Raw genomic sequence first — 13,346 nt, 5'->3', positions numbered from 1 at the left:
ACTAGAATAGCCTCACATAATTTTGTTGTTATGAAAATCTCATATTAATATTTAATATAGTTAGTAAATACTAAATTTAGCAATAAGTATTTTTCAATAAAAAATTAGTTTGTAAAATCTATGAATAATATGACAGTTAAAGAAAATGTTTAAATAGTAGAAATGTTTTATAAAATTTCTAAACGAGAGAAATAGACTTAATTTTAAGTGTAGTAATTAATTGTTTGACTGAATATTATTTTGTTACTCGCATGATTAATTCTATGATATGATTAATTTTATCGCATGGTTATGTGTTGTTAATACTTTTAGTTAAAATGTTGAACCGTGTGATATTTTGGTGTGGCTGTAGATTGGACAAATAGGTTCCCGGGGTGGTTACGAGTAGTGAATCATGTAGACGATGATAAGTAAATGGAAAATGATAAAGTGTTGAAAGTGTGAGTACTGTGTGGATTGTGAATTGAGCCATGACGATGGCAAGGGTAACCTATGGGGCCCTGTGTTGAAATGGGTTATCTGAGGGGCCCAGTGTTGTGACACTAACGTATGATACGTCATGGAAAGTTTCTCTTCGAGGAAGAGAATTGGTCCCATGAGACGATTATAGTTAGTGAGACGCTAACGTATGATACGTCATGGAAAGTTTCTCTTCGAGAAAGAGAATGGGTCCCATGAGACGATTATAGTTAGTGAGACGTTAATGTATGATACGTCATGGAAAGTTTCTCTTTGAGGAAGAGAATGGGTTTCATGAGACGATTATAGTTAGCGTGGGGTAGTGGATGTCCGACCCTAATGTACGATACGTCATGGGATGACTCGATCCTCCTGTTATGGTCTTAAGTGAGAACATACTCGGTACATAACTTAGGTGCGCTCACCTAGGACCCTGGTGCAGGACAAGCAAGAGGAAGGGTGGACCCATGAGACGATTGTAGTTAGTGGATGTAGGAGGAAAGGATCTCGCGGAGAGAATCCTTAGATTACATGTAAGATGATGGATAGTAAAGAAAAAGACGATGTGTTATTATTTTGTACCTTCAGTGTATTATGAATTATTATATTGTTGATCTGCATATTGTGGTATTGGGTTTTAGAATTTCTACTTAGTGAATTATCACTCAGGATACGTTTGTATCCTGGCAAATCGTTTGCTTCGGCGTTCAATTTGCCAGAGTGTGCAGGATTTCACAGTGGAGCAGTTGATACAGGTGGGACCCCTGAAACGGAGTCTGGGCCAATATTGCTTGGAATTTCGGGTCAAAACTAGATTCGCTGTGGAGTTGCTTTTGTTAAATAAATGTACATAGATTTTTGTATTATTTTGAAACTGTAATTTTTGTATAAGGATAAATAAGGGCCTAATAGTTTGTAAAATTCAGTGTATTTTAGGGTTAATACTTCCGAAATCCCTTGAGAAATCGGGGCGTTACACATGGCACTATACATAATGGTCGTGGCATTATCCCTACTCTACATTTAAACTGAGGGTGGTGGTTAATTAGTTGATCCATATTCTATACTTTGTCGTCCATATGTCTCTCTCATTATCTTAATTTAATAACTTGTCGCTCGCGAATTTGTCGCTCTCATGTTTTAATATCTCGTTTATGTTATACAATAATATCGTAGTAATAATGATTGAGTTTAGTTCACTTTCATGTCCTCGTCTTTCAGTCTTAACATTCCAATGGCTGCCATTGGAAGGTTTCAGGCCCGGTTCCGCTTTCTTTCTAAATCTTTTCAAAAAAAAAAGAAGGTAATTTCAAACTCAAATATAACGAAAATGAAAAATGATTTTTTAATTTTTTTTTGCACCGTTTAAAAGATCTCAATGAAATTTATCAAATAAGATCCATATTGGTAGAAAAATTATTTGCGTAAATATATGATTTTTGAGCTTGAAATTACCTTCATTTTCTAAAAGTTACTTTTTTTTAAAAAGCGGAACACCCTTTGATTAGTTTGAACGGGATGTCTTGGCTTAAATGGAAGGGTATCTTCAGGATTTTGATAGATAATGCTTGTTGATTTGTTCTCATTTGGCCTTTATCCTTTGTTTTTTTTTTCCTAGGTTAAAACAGTCATGCTACTTGCACATATACTTTTGCACATATCTTGCACGTACATTTTTATGAGATTCACCTCGAGTCCCACCAATATAATCTGAACCGCTCATTATTTTTTAAATAATTTTTTAAGAGTTTCTATAAAAAATCAACTCGATAGGATATCGGTAAAGGTTTTTTCAGAAATCATAGGGTGAAACAGTTTGATTCGCACTGCGATTTCTGAAAAAACCCTTACCGATATCCTATCGAGTTGATTTTTTACAGAAACTCTTAAAACATTATTTTAAAAATAATGACTGATTTGGATCATATTGATGGAATCCGAGATAGACCCCATGAAAGCGTATGTACAAGATATGTGTGCAAATGTACGTGTCCTTAGCATTTTTGCAAAAACAACAGTCAATGTGGTAGCGTTGCCGGAGAGGAAATGATTAGGAAAAAGCCCTCGTGCGGTTGCTCATTGACCTGGTAGTATTTACTTTCAGGGTTAATAATTACACATTACCCTCTTAAACTATCATACTTTTTCACTTTACCCTCGTCAACTAAACAATTCTACACCTTGCCCCCTTAATGTATCATTTAGTATCACATAGCCCATTTTATCACTCTTTTGTCATGATTTGAGTGTTTAACTCTGATATTACATGCACGTATGAATGATTTATGATAATAAATAAAAAAAACCCATTTTCACGAAGGTATTGGTATAAAACCATTTTACGACTCATATTTAACATATTTACAATTTTTAGGATCATCAAAATTAGGTCATAGTGGGCTCCCCATAGCAAATAAATGACTGAGAGATTTGTGTTCTTTGAATTAGAGGATGTACTCGAAAAAAGAAATAAATGGGAGGTTATCAATATATTTAAAATAAGTCCTATAATTACTGTATAGCAATATCTCATTGAAATGAGATATTTTGACCATATTGTATTAGCACACGTGTATGTCATATCGGAGTCTAATGCTCAAAATGAAGGCATATAAGTGACAAAAGAAGCTAAGTGATATTAAGGGGGCAAGGTGTAGGGTTTTTAGTTGAAGGGGGAAAAGTTAAAAAAAATGTTCATTGGCATTGTGCTTGTTCGAATTACGGGGAAAAAAAATTCCTCTTTTCTTTGCTCCTTTCTTGTGCATGGAATGGGCACAACGTTAGTTAATTAATAAGGAAGAGACTAGTCAAGAGTGTGCATTTGCGGACTATTTTTCTTTGAAAACGTTGCCAGTAAAAGTTTAAAAGGAAGTAGGTACCTGTGTGGCTATTTTATTTCAAATTGAAATTTTGTTAGAACTGATGCATTATAACTGTATAACATAGAGTATAAAAAAAGATGTGTAAGGGTAACGTATTTAAAAGAATAGAATGGGCACATATTAGCGTTGTGCATGCCCGCGATTCATATGAAGATTTCTATAGTACTAATAACGTGTAAGCGGACAAAATAAGACTTATGCAAGTGATTGCAAATAGATATATAGAAGACCAGTAGAAGGAATGGATTTTGTGGTGAGAGGAGCTTTTAGCAACTTTTTACAGAATATTATAATAAGGAAAAATCACATACATTTGTTTTAGAAAACAGCGTGGGTATCCTAACTAAAAACTTGAATTTGTAGCTTCAAAAATAGACTTGTCTTTACATGTTAACAAGAAAATATACACATTGGTCTTTGGCCTTAGTTTCTCTTATAAAAAGCCAACTTGTCTCAACTTATTAATTTTTCGTCAAACTTTTGTAGATTATTGGTTCGTCTCATTGAGAGACATCAAAATTTTTGATATTTTTTATTTCTCGAGACGAATCGGGAAGTAAAAAATATGACTTTTATCCAATGGAATTATCCAAGAAAAATCCCAAAAAGCTGGACCTTTTGGGGTTTTTCTTGGATATTTCCAAAAATATTTGAATAAAAGTCATATTTTTTTACCTTTTTGATTCCTCTCGTCCAAACGAACCAATAATCCATAAAAATTTGTCACAAAATTAACAATGCAATTTTTTTGAATAAAAACAAAACAAAAGACCAAGTCAGCTTTTTAAGAAAAACTATGCGAAAGAATGTATTGTGATCAGAAACATTACGAGAGTTCAATGACCTTAACAATTTATTATATGAACATCAATATAAACACTTACAAGCATGTCTGGAGTTGTTCAATGAACCCGAAATTCATGTGTACATACTGAATACTGAACGGTTTAGCATACATTTGTGTCTAGATCTTTATTCAGATATTAATTAATAGTGTCCTAAATTTTTGTACTATGAAGTGGGAGTTAACCCGATATTTGCTACAATGTTTTTTTTAGTAATGCATAGTGTCTTTTGCTAGCTTGCGCGCACCTCGTACTAAATCCTGCAACCTCTCCTCCAGCCTTTTCACATGCTTACGTGTGGGGTGAAGTGGCTCTAGGAGTTTCTAGCAAGGGAAATCGAACATGAAACCTTAATGCTGTGTTTGGATGGAGTGCAATTTTGTTCACCCTCCTTAAAAGAGAGTGAACATTACCCTTCTTTCCATTGGTTGAAATGGTGTGGATCCCACCACAAAATAATGTCATGCTTACCAAAAAGTGAGTATGATATCACTTGTGGTGGGATCAACACCATTTCAACTAATAGGAAAGAGGGTAATGTTTACCCCCTTAAGTGGAGGGTGAACAAAACTCAACTTGTTTGGATGGATTTTTAGAAATTTTTGAATTTTTTTGGGGTTATTAGTGGAGAGAGAAATGAGAGTAATGATTGGAAGTAGGAGTAATGAGTGGAGAGAGATAGAGAGCGAAATGAGAATAACGATTAGAGATCGAGATAGTAAGTGGAGAGTAATGATTGAAAGTAGGGGTAATAAGTATTTTTTGAATTGAATTTTTTTTTTAAAAAAGTGAACCAAACAAGACAAATAAGAGCAAATCTCTAAGTCTTAGCCTGGCCTCTTAGGCCATGAACACTAGGTAAACCCCTCTGGGTTGTTTACAATGTTATTTTGCTTACCCATTCATAGTTACTCCCTTCGTTCCTTATTTAGAGTCTAGTAATTCATTTTGAGATATTCCTTAACAAAAATGCTACTAGTACAGCAGCTGCGTACAGATCCCCTTTGCGACCGCCTCGGGTCCCGCAAAGATGATCGGAGCCGCTCATTTTGTTCCAAAAACGTCGTTTAAGGTCCCTGAAAAAAAATCATCTCAATCCGATATCGGGAAGGGTGTTTACGAATCATCCAACTTTGCTTCGTAAACACCCTTCCCGATATCGGATTGAGATGATTTTTTTCAGGGACCTTAAACGACGTATTTTGAACAAAATGAGCGGCTCCGATCATCTTTGCGGAACCCGAGGCGGTCGCAAAGGGGATCTGTACGCAGCTGCTATACAGCAGCTGCTGTACCAGTAGCACTACTCATTCCTTAATAAGTGTCCATTTTGTAAAGTTAGTGGGTAAAAGTTGGTGCATTGTCTATTTTGTCCCTAAAAGTAGATTCTATTTTGAAAAGTGAGTAAAAGTGTAATGATGATAGGTAAGTAAGGAAAGTGAAGGAAAAAGTAGATGTAAAAGGTATGATGATGATGTCTTTTTAATAAGTTGGAGTTACGAAGCAGAACACTTAAAAAGGGATGGAGGAAGTACATTATTAAGCAAAAATTAAACCTGTATATTATTGGAATACTAAGGCTATGTTTGGTAGCACATATGTTTTTTGTTTTTATTTTCAGAATTTTCAAAAAATAGGAATGAAAATATGTTTAGCGCACTACTTCCATTTCCAAATAATGGAAATAGCTTTCACTATTTTGAAAATTTGAGAAAGCATCAAAACCTATCCTTCCAGGTACTCGCCATGACACTTAGCTTGGATTGCATGGAGTGCACATTGAGACAGCTTGGATTGCATAGAGTGCACATTGAGACGTCTCTTGAGAGCTTCATTGGAATCATTAAGGAGTTGTTTATCATCTAGTCTAATTCACGTTGTGTGCTTTACCCGCAATTGAAGGTTGTACCTTTTGGTTTGAACATATGTAAAGTTATGCATAAACTTCTCTCCATGATTATTGTGAAGCCCTTTTTAATGGAAGACGATTGGGAGACTTTATGTAAAAAAAAATAGAGAGAAGAAGATAAGAAGAGACTTTGATTCTTTGTTTGTATTGACATGACATTTAAGGGTAAATATAGTGAGAGAGATTTTTGTTTGTAGAAAATGTATTATTATTTTGTTGAAAATCGAGGATGTGACACCTACTAATTTTTCAAAAAAAAATTCAAAAATCAATCCAAACAAGGCATAAGACATTAGAATATAATAATTAATACTTACTTGGATATGTGCATGTCACACAATATTTAGAACATAATTAATTAGAACACAATAATTGTAACGACCCTGATTTTTGATAAATAAAAATTTCGTTAAATATTTAAATTTTATTTTAAATTACTTGAATTTCCTTTAAAATTTCTTTTTAACTTTAATAATCCGTCATAACTAGATTTGAGACTTGTAAAAATTATATTTCTTGACTAGAAATCCTACGTGGCAAGTAGAATTAGTTTTCAACCGATTAGTTGGAAAAACCTAACTACCAATTCATCTAGTTACTTTCTCCTAACCCTAGATGAGCCTTTTGAACCCATTGAACCTTTTGGACCTAGGTTATTATTATATACATATACATACACACATATATATGACTAGTCAATCAAGTCATACTTGTCATTTTGGATCGTTATCCATTGGACGATAAAAGTTAGAAAATTTTTTATCTATTGGACAATAGACTTTCCATTAAAAAAATATCTATGCTAGATTGTTAAGTACAAATATATAGTTATATATAGGTATATATACACATGCCTAAAAGGACATATAAGCATTATTTAAGTAGATATTACTTCACCCCATTAACCATTGGTTAATAACTACTAGGGAAAATATTATCCATTGGATAATAGAGTCAATCTTCCAACAAGTTCTAGGATTTACTAAATAAATAATTTCCTAGATTTTCCATGTGATGATATACTTGTATATATATGTGTATATATATATATATATATACCTAATAGATTTAATACCATAGATTTCCTAAGTACATAATCTAGTTTTATAATGGAACATGTGCCAATTAGGACTATTTTAATAAAGAATTTTGATCTTATAATTTTTTATTGGATACTTGGAAATCTTACTAGATTTCATAGTACTATTATATATATACTTGGACATATGTGTGTGTGTGTGTGTGTGTGTATATATATATATATATATATATATAATAGTATAATAAGAACATGTGTTTGATAGAATTGTTTATTAGGAAAATCTTGTATATATATATATATATATATATATATATATATATGTAAAAGAGAGAGAGAGAGAGAGAGAGAGAGAGAGAGAGAGAGAGAGAGAAAGAGAGAGAATAAGAGAGAGATTGGAAAGATATGGGAAAGATTTGGAGGGTACCATGACATGATCTTCCTACATACTTTCATTGTCCTTATATATTTACCTATTCACACAATCTTTGAACCATCACTCTTTCTCCATCAAATCTTCCAAAAATCAAATCCAAAGTACTAAATCTAGCCATGCAAGCCTAGAACTAGGTAGAAAAGTGCAAGCAAATCCTTGATCTTTCAATCAAAGCATGACAAAAATCAAAGATAGGAGAGAGAGAGGGAGATTCGGGTGAGAGGGAGAGAGAGGGCATGCTTGGCCTATAAATACCAAGCTCATTCAAGCTTAAACTCACACCTTCACTCTTTGCTCCAACTTCTCTCTAGAATTTCTAAGCTTCTTTTGTTTCAAAGTTCAAGTTCTTTCAAATTCTTGAAGTTCTTGAGAGCTACCACCAAACCACATCTAAAAACCACCTCTAGATCTCTAAAGTAGTTTAGTTTAGTTAGCAAAGTTGTTTCTAGGAAGAGAAAATCCATCTCTCTTCCTTTCGAAGTACTTTGGAGCCGTTACGCCGCCGATTCGCAAAATCGACGACCTATTCTCAAAACTGACCAACCGCCAAGAAGTAAGGTAGAGTCCCATATACGCTATCTCTAAGTATATGTAGACTTTCCCTTACTCGTTAATTCTAAGTATAAAAGTTGTATGATCAGGTAGATTATTCTTATCCCATATCTCTAAGTATATGTAGAATACCTCTACTTACCTACTCTACGTATATTGTATGTTGTTTGTATATCGAAATGCATGGAAGTATTCATATTTTGATCTTTGGGATGGTTATGAGCATGCATACATGAATTTCTTGTATTACTTGTGGTGTGATAAAGCATAAGTGAATTTTACTCCAAAGGCGTCCGTACATGTGGCGTTATGCTTTAAGTTGTGATTTTAGCATGCTAAATAACATAGAGTTGGATGATCTTGTTAGTTTAGTTTCAAGATTTCAATGAATGATTTATGTATACGTGAAAAGTCCTACCGCAGAGTCTATGCATGTGATGAAACACAAAAATCAAGGAAGATAGAAACATGACACCTAGGGTGTGTTAATGACAAGGTGTGTTTTGAAATCGCAATGTGACCGGACTTGCCCATTGTGGAAATGTGTGTGTGTGTTCCAATGGAGATCCGCATCAGCGGAACCATTGTGAGGTTGTGTGCGTTCCCATGGAAACCTGGAGCGGCAGAACCATGGTGAGGAATGGCTTGGTTATTCGTGCAGAGGAGCCAATGCAAATTTTGTGTGCCAATGGGAACCTGGTGCGGTGGAACCATTGTGAGGATACTCGGGAGACCGGAACGGCGTAACCGAGGTTGGGTGTGTAAAAATGATTTTGGAAATGATGATTTGATTTATGAGAAATGGAAAATGGAGACACGGTTTACGAGATATTGCATAGGAGAAACTCAGAAATCACGGACACCAATGTTAGTTGAATAGTGAATGTGGATGTGTCATTGTTAATTATTTTGTTAAATACGCATGTACTATGTATATCTCATTGATTCTATGCCCTATTATGTGTAAGTTATGGGTTAACGGGTATGGGTTTTCTATTGAGCCTTCGTAGCTCACGGTGTTACCTTTTGGTGACCCTAACATATTATATTGTTGGCAACGCTGGTATAATGTGTCAGATCTTATAGATGAACAGAGTGAACTCTACACCTTGGAGGCCTTTGCAGCTGAAGAGCTGGCTAAAATGGAGGAGCAGACGAAGCTGTAGTTAGGAACTCTAGTTTCCCTCCCTTTTGTAATGAAAGTAATCTTATGGAGGTTATGATGTAATAATGAGCCAGACTCTATTTAGATATTCAATAAAATTGTCTATTTGCCGTTCCCAAAATTCGGAGCGTTACAATAATAATAATAATAATAATAATATTTACTTGGATATGAATTAAGTCCCAACAAAAAATAAACTGTAATTTTTTTAAATTTTTTAATAAAACACTTAAAAAAATAAATTTTCATTTTTTAATTTATTAAATTAATTAATTAATTTAATATTAAAATAAATTATTCTAGCTTAATTGTTCAAAAGTAATTAAATTTATTGGGTTTTGCAATTATATAATTAATATAATGAATAACTAATTAGGAACTGCACAAGGACAAAAGAGTCATTTGACAATTTTCTACACCGTCTATCATTCTTTATCCTCCATCAAACCAAGTACTATTTTATCCCTCGTTTCTAATACAGTGTCCAAATCACCTACATTTTTTATCTCCCTCCATAAAAGTCACATTAATGTGGGCCTACCGTCCATAAATAATACCTCCTAGGGCCCGATTGGATGCGGAATGAGTTTTTGGAAGATTAATTATGGAGGAAGGATAAGATAATATGAGATATTATTTATGGACGATGGGTCCACAGAGACAGGGATTAAAAAATACGCCATTTGTTCCTAATTGAGAGTCCCCTTTTGGAAATTCCAAATTTTTTTGGAGACATGCAATGATTACACCTACATTCAAATTTAATGCCTATCATTTTCACTATTATCGCTATATTTTACCTACTATTTAACACTTATATCACTTGTGAGGGTGTTTGCACCATATTTGTGATTTTATTATTCCCCGTCGATTGGATGACACATGGTATGAATGGAAGAATATTGTTGGAAGATCAATGACACTTTTGATTTGATTAATTAATATGATTATTATAAAGCCATAATAAGGCTTTATAGATTAAATAATGAGAATTGCATTCTCCCGTCAATTGATTATGATAGTTTCCTTGCCTCTGACGATTGGATTATAGGTGGCAAAGGAAGATGTTTCCAGCTGTCCCATGATCAAAGGAGCGGTTATATAACGTGTTCACACTCTTTCTTCATTGCAGTTATTTCTTCTTCCTGGAGGTTATTTTTACAAAGACATGAATTGAAGAAAAACTGACACCTTGGATGAAAGAATTCAAATTCAAAGTTTGGAGGGCCTATTTATGTATGAGTTTTTGGCAGTTTGACAGACACAACAAACAACACCAATAGGCCTTTATATTTTCTTTTCTAGGAGTAGTTTTAACTTGTAATCTTTCACTCAACTATCTTAGTCGATTGTACCTCTATTTTGGAGGTTAATAAAGTCCATTTATTATTCTTCTTCCATATTTCATCCACTTCATTATTTGTTTCCAAAGAAATCCTGAAAACGGCAAGGAACCAAACTCCACTTTTACACCCCACATTCTAGCAAAATCACGAAACAGTTTCTCGTCGATTGGATAGGAATCAAAAAATTTGGTAACAATTTTTTGCACTAAAAGGAGGGCTCTTATTAATTTGGAAGCGATCGATGGCACCAAAGACTAGGAATCAACTGCCAACAGATGGTAGCAATGACAACAACAATGCCGCCAATGCTAATGGTGGGAACGATGTGAATGAAATGAATGCAGTGAATCCAAATCAAAGGATTCCAGAAGGAGGCCATCCAAATGGCTTAGAAATTGAATCATCTAATTTGATTCAACAATTTGCAAGGGTTTTAAATGATCTAGAGAATGAAACAACCAAAGCAATGATGGTTATGTTTAAGGCCGCCATGGCACAAAATCAAACAACAGTGGAAGTGCCTGTAATAACTCCGATTTTTAGTAAATAAAAATCTCGTTGTTTATTCAAATTCTTTAATTTCTCTTGGATGGCTTTGTAATTTTCTTGTAACTCTAATAATCCATCATATTTAGATTATATCTCTTGGCTAGTATAGTTAGCTTCTAACCAATTAGTTGGAGAAACCTAACTTGTAACACCCCGAATTTTGGGTACGTTAAAGAAGACATTTTATTACAAAAACAAAGTGAGTCAGGCTCATTATTACATCATAACTCTCATGAGAGTACTTTTATTCAACAAGGGAGGAAATAGGGCTCCTAACTACTGCTCCGCTTGCTCCTCCATTCTGGCAAGCTCCTCGGCACTGAAGGCCTCCAAGGTGTACATCTTACCCTGTTCATCTATGAGGTCTGACACATTATACCGACGTCGCTACCCATATAATATGTTAGGGTCACCAAAAGGTAACACCGTGAGCTATAACGCTCAATAGGATAAACCTTACCCACCAACCTTAAACTTACAGACGATTCAACATAATACATAAGATGAACGTCAACAAATAACAATAACACATCCACTTTCATTGATTAGCGTTGGTGTCCATGTCTTTACGTGTTTCTCCTACGTGACTCGTCGTAGACCATGTCATTCTTTTCATATACTGTTCAACCTTTCAAAAATCTTTTGTTCAACACACCCAACCTCGGTTCCTCCGTTCCGGGTTCCCGAGTATCCTCACAATGGTTCCGCCGCACCGGGTTCCCATTGGCACACAATTGCATTGGCTCCGTACTGCAGATAACCAAGCCACACACCCAACCTCGGTTCCGCCGCGCCGGTCTCCCTAGTATCCTCACAATGGTTCCGCCACGCCGGGTTCCCATTGGCACACACACACACACACAACTCACAATATGCACCAAAACCGGTCATAATGTAGTTTCAAAAATATTTCCTTCCTCGGAATACATTTCCTTTCATTAACCACACCCTAGGTGCCATGTTTCTACTTTCGTGGTTCTCGTGTCTCGTCTTCATGCATAGACTCCGTGGCAGGACAAAAGTAAGTATGAATCATTCATCGTAAACCAACTCTATTTTACACCACAAGTAATGCTAGCAATTTAAGTAAGCACGTTCATAACTCCTTTAAACATTAAAATACGAATACTTGGATTCATATGGTAAATAACCTACATATTCATCGAGTAAGTATGGGTACCTACATTATACTTAGGAATAGAGATAAGGAATTCCTACCTTACTTCTTGGCGGTAGTCGGCTACGAAAGGTTAGTCGGTGGTCGGACGGAGTAACTTCCTACGGTATGCCTTCGGGAGGTTCGAAAGAGAATGGTTTATCTCGAAACTTCTTCTTGACTAACACTACTCGACTTTATGGATCAAAGGGTGGTCGGGTGGCGGTTTAGTGGCGGCTTTGGATGAGTTTCTTGAAGAACTCAAGAACACTCAAGAACAAACTAGAACACTAGGATTTTCTAGAGAGAGAAGTTGCTAGGTGAAGGTATGAGTTGAATGAGAAACATGGGGTGCTATTTATAGCCAAAATCTTGGGCTCTCCCTCCCCTCTCATGGCCGGCCCTCTCTCTCTCCAAATCCTCCATGGATTTGCTCCATTAAGTTGTCAAATCACATCACATGTCATGCCATGCCTTGTCCAATCATATCTACGGTGTAAGGCTATAGAATCAAGTAAGATCTTAGGCTTTTAGGTGAATCTAGGTAATTACAACCTAGGTCTAGCTTGTAGTCAAATCTTAGGCTGGCCCATCAATAGGTTGTCATTAGGCAAATAGACTTAGGCCTATTTAGGTAGCTTGTACAACTACACAACACATCACACATCACACATCACACATCACACATCACACATCACTCTCTCTCTCTCCCTCTCCAACCGACCCTCTCTCTCTTTCTCCCACGGCCTCTCTCTCTCTCTCTATCTTGCTAGTACTCTTATGCACATATATATATGTATACATATGTACTTATGGTACTATATATAAGCTAATAAATCCTAAGGACAAAGATTAATCAATAGGCACATGTCTAGTTTAAAGAATAATATAAAGTACTAAAGAATCTTAGGGTACAAGTCAAATCTTCAAGTCTTTTAAGTACAAGTCAATCAAAGGAATGACTAATGGCATTAACCAAAGGATAAAAGAAGTACAAGTACTTTTTAT

Source organism: Rhododendron vialii, chromosome 7a, assembly GCF_030253575.1.
Source record: "Rhododendron vialii isolate Sample 1 chromosome 7a, ASM3025357v1".
In the NCBI taxonomy this organism is placed as follows: Eukaryota; Viridiplantae; Streptophyta; class Magnoliopsida; order Ericales; family Ericaceae; genus Rhododendron; species Rhododendron vialii.
Note: the sequence above shows the minus strand (reverse complement) of the source record.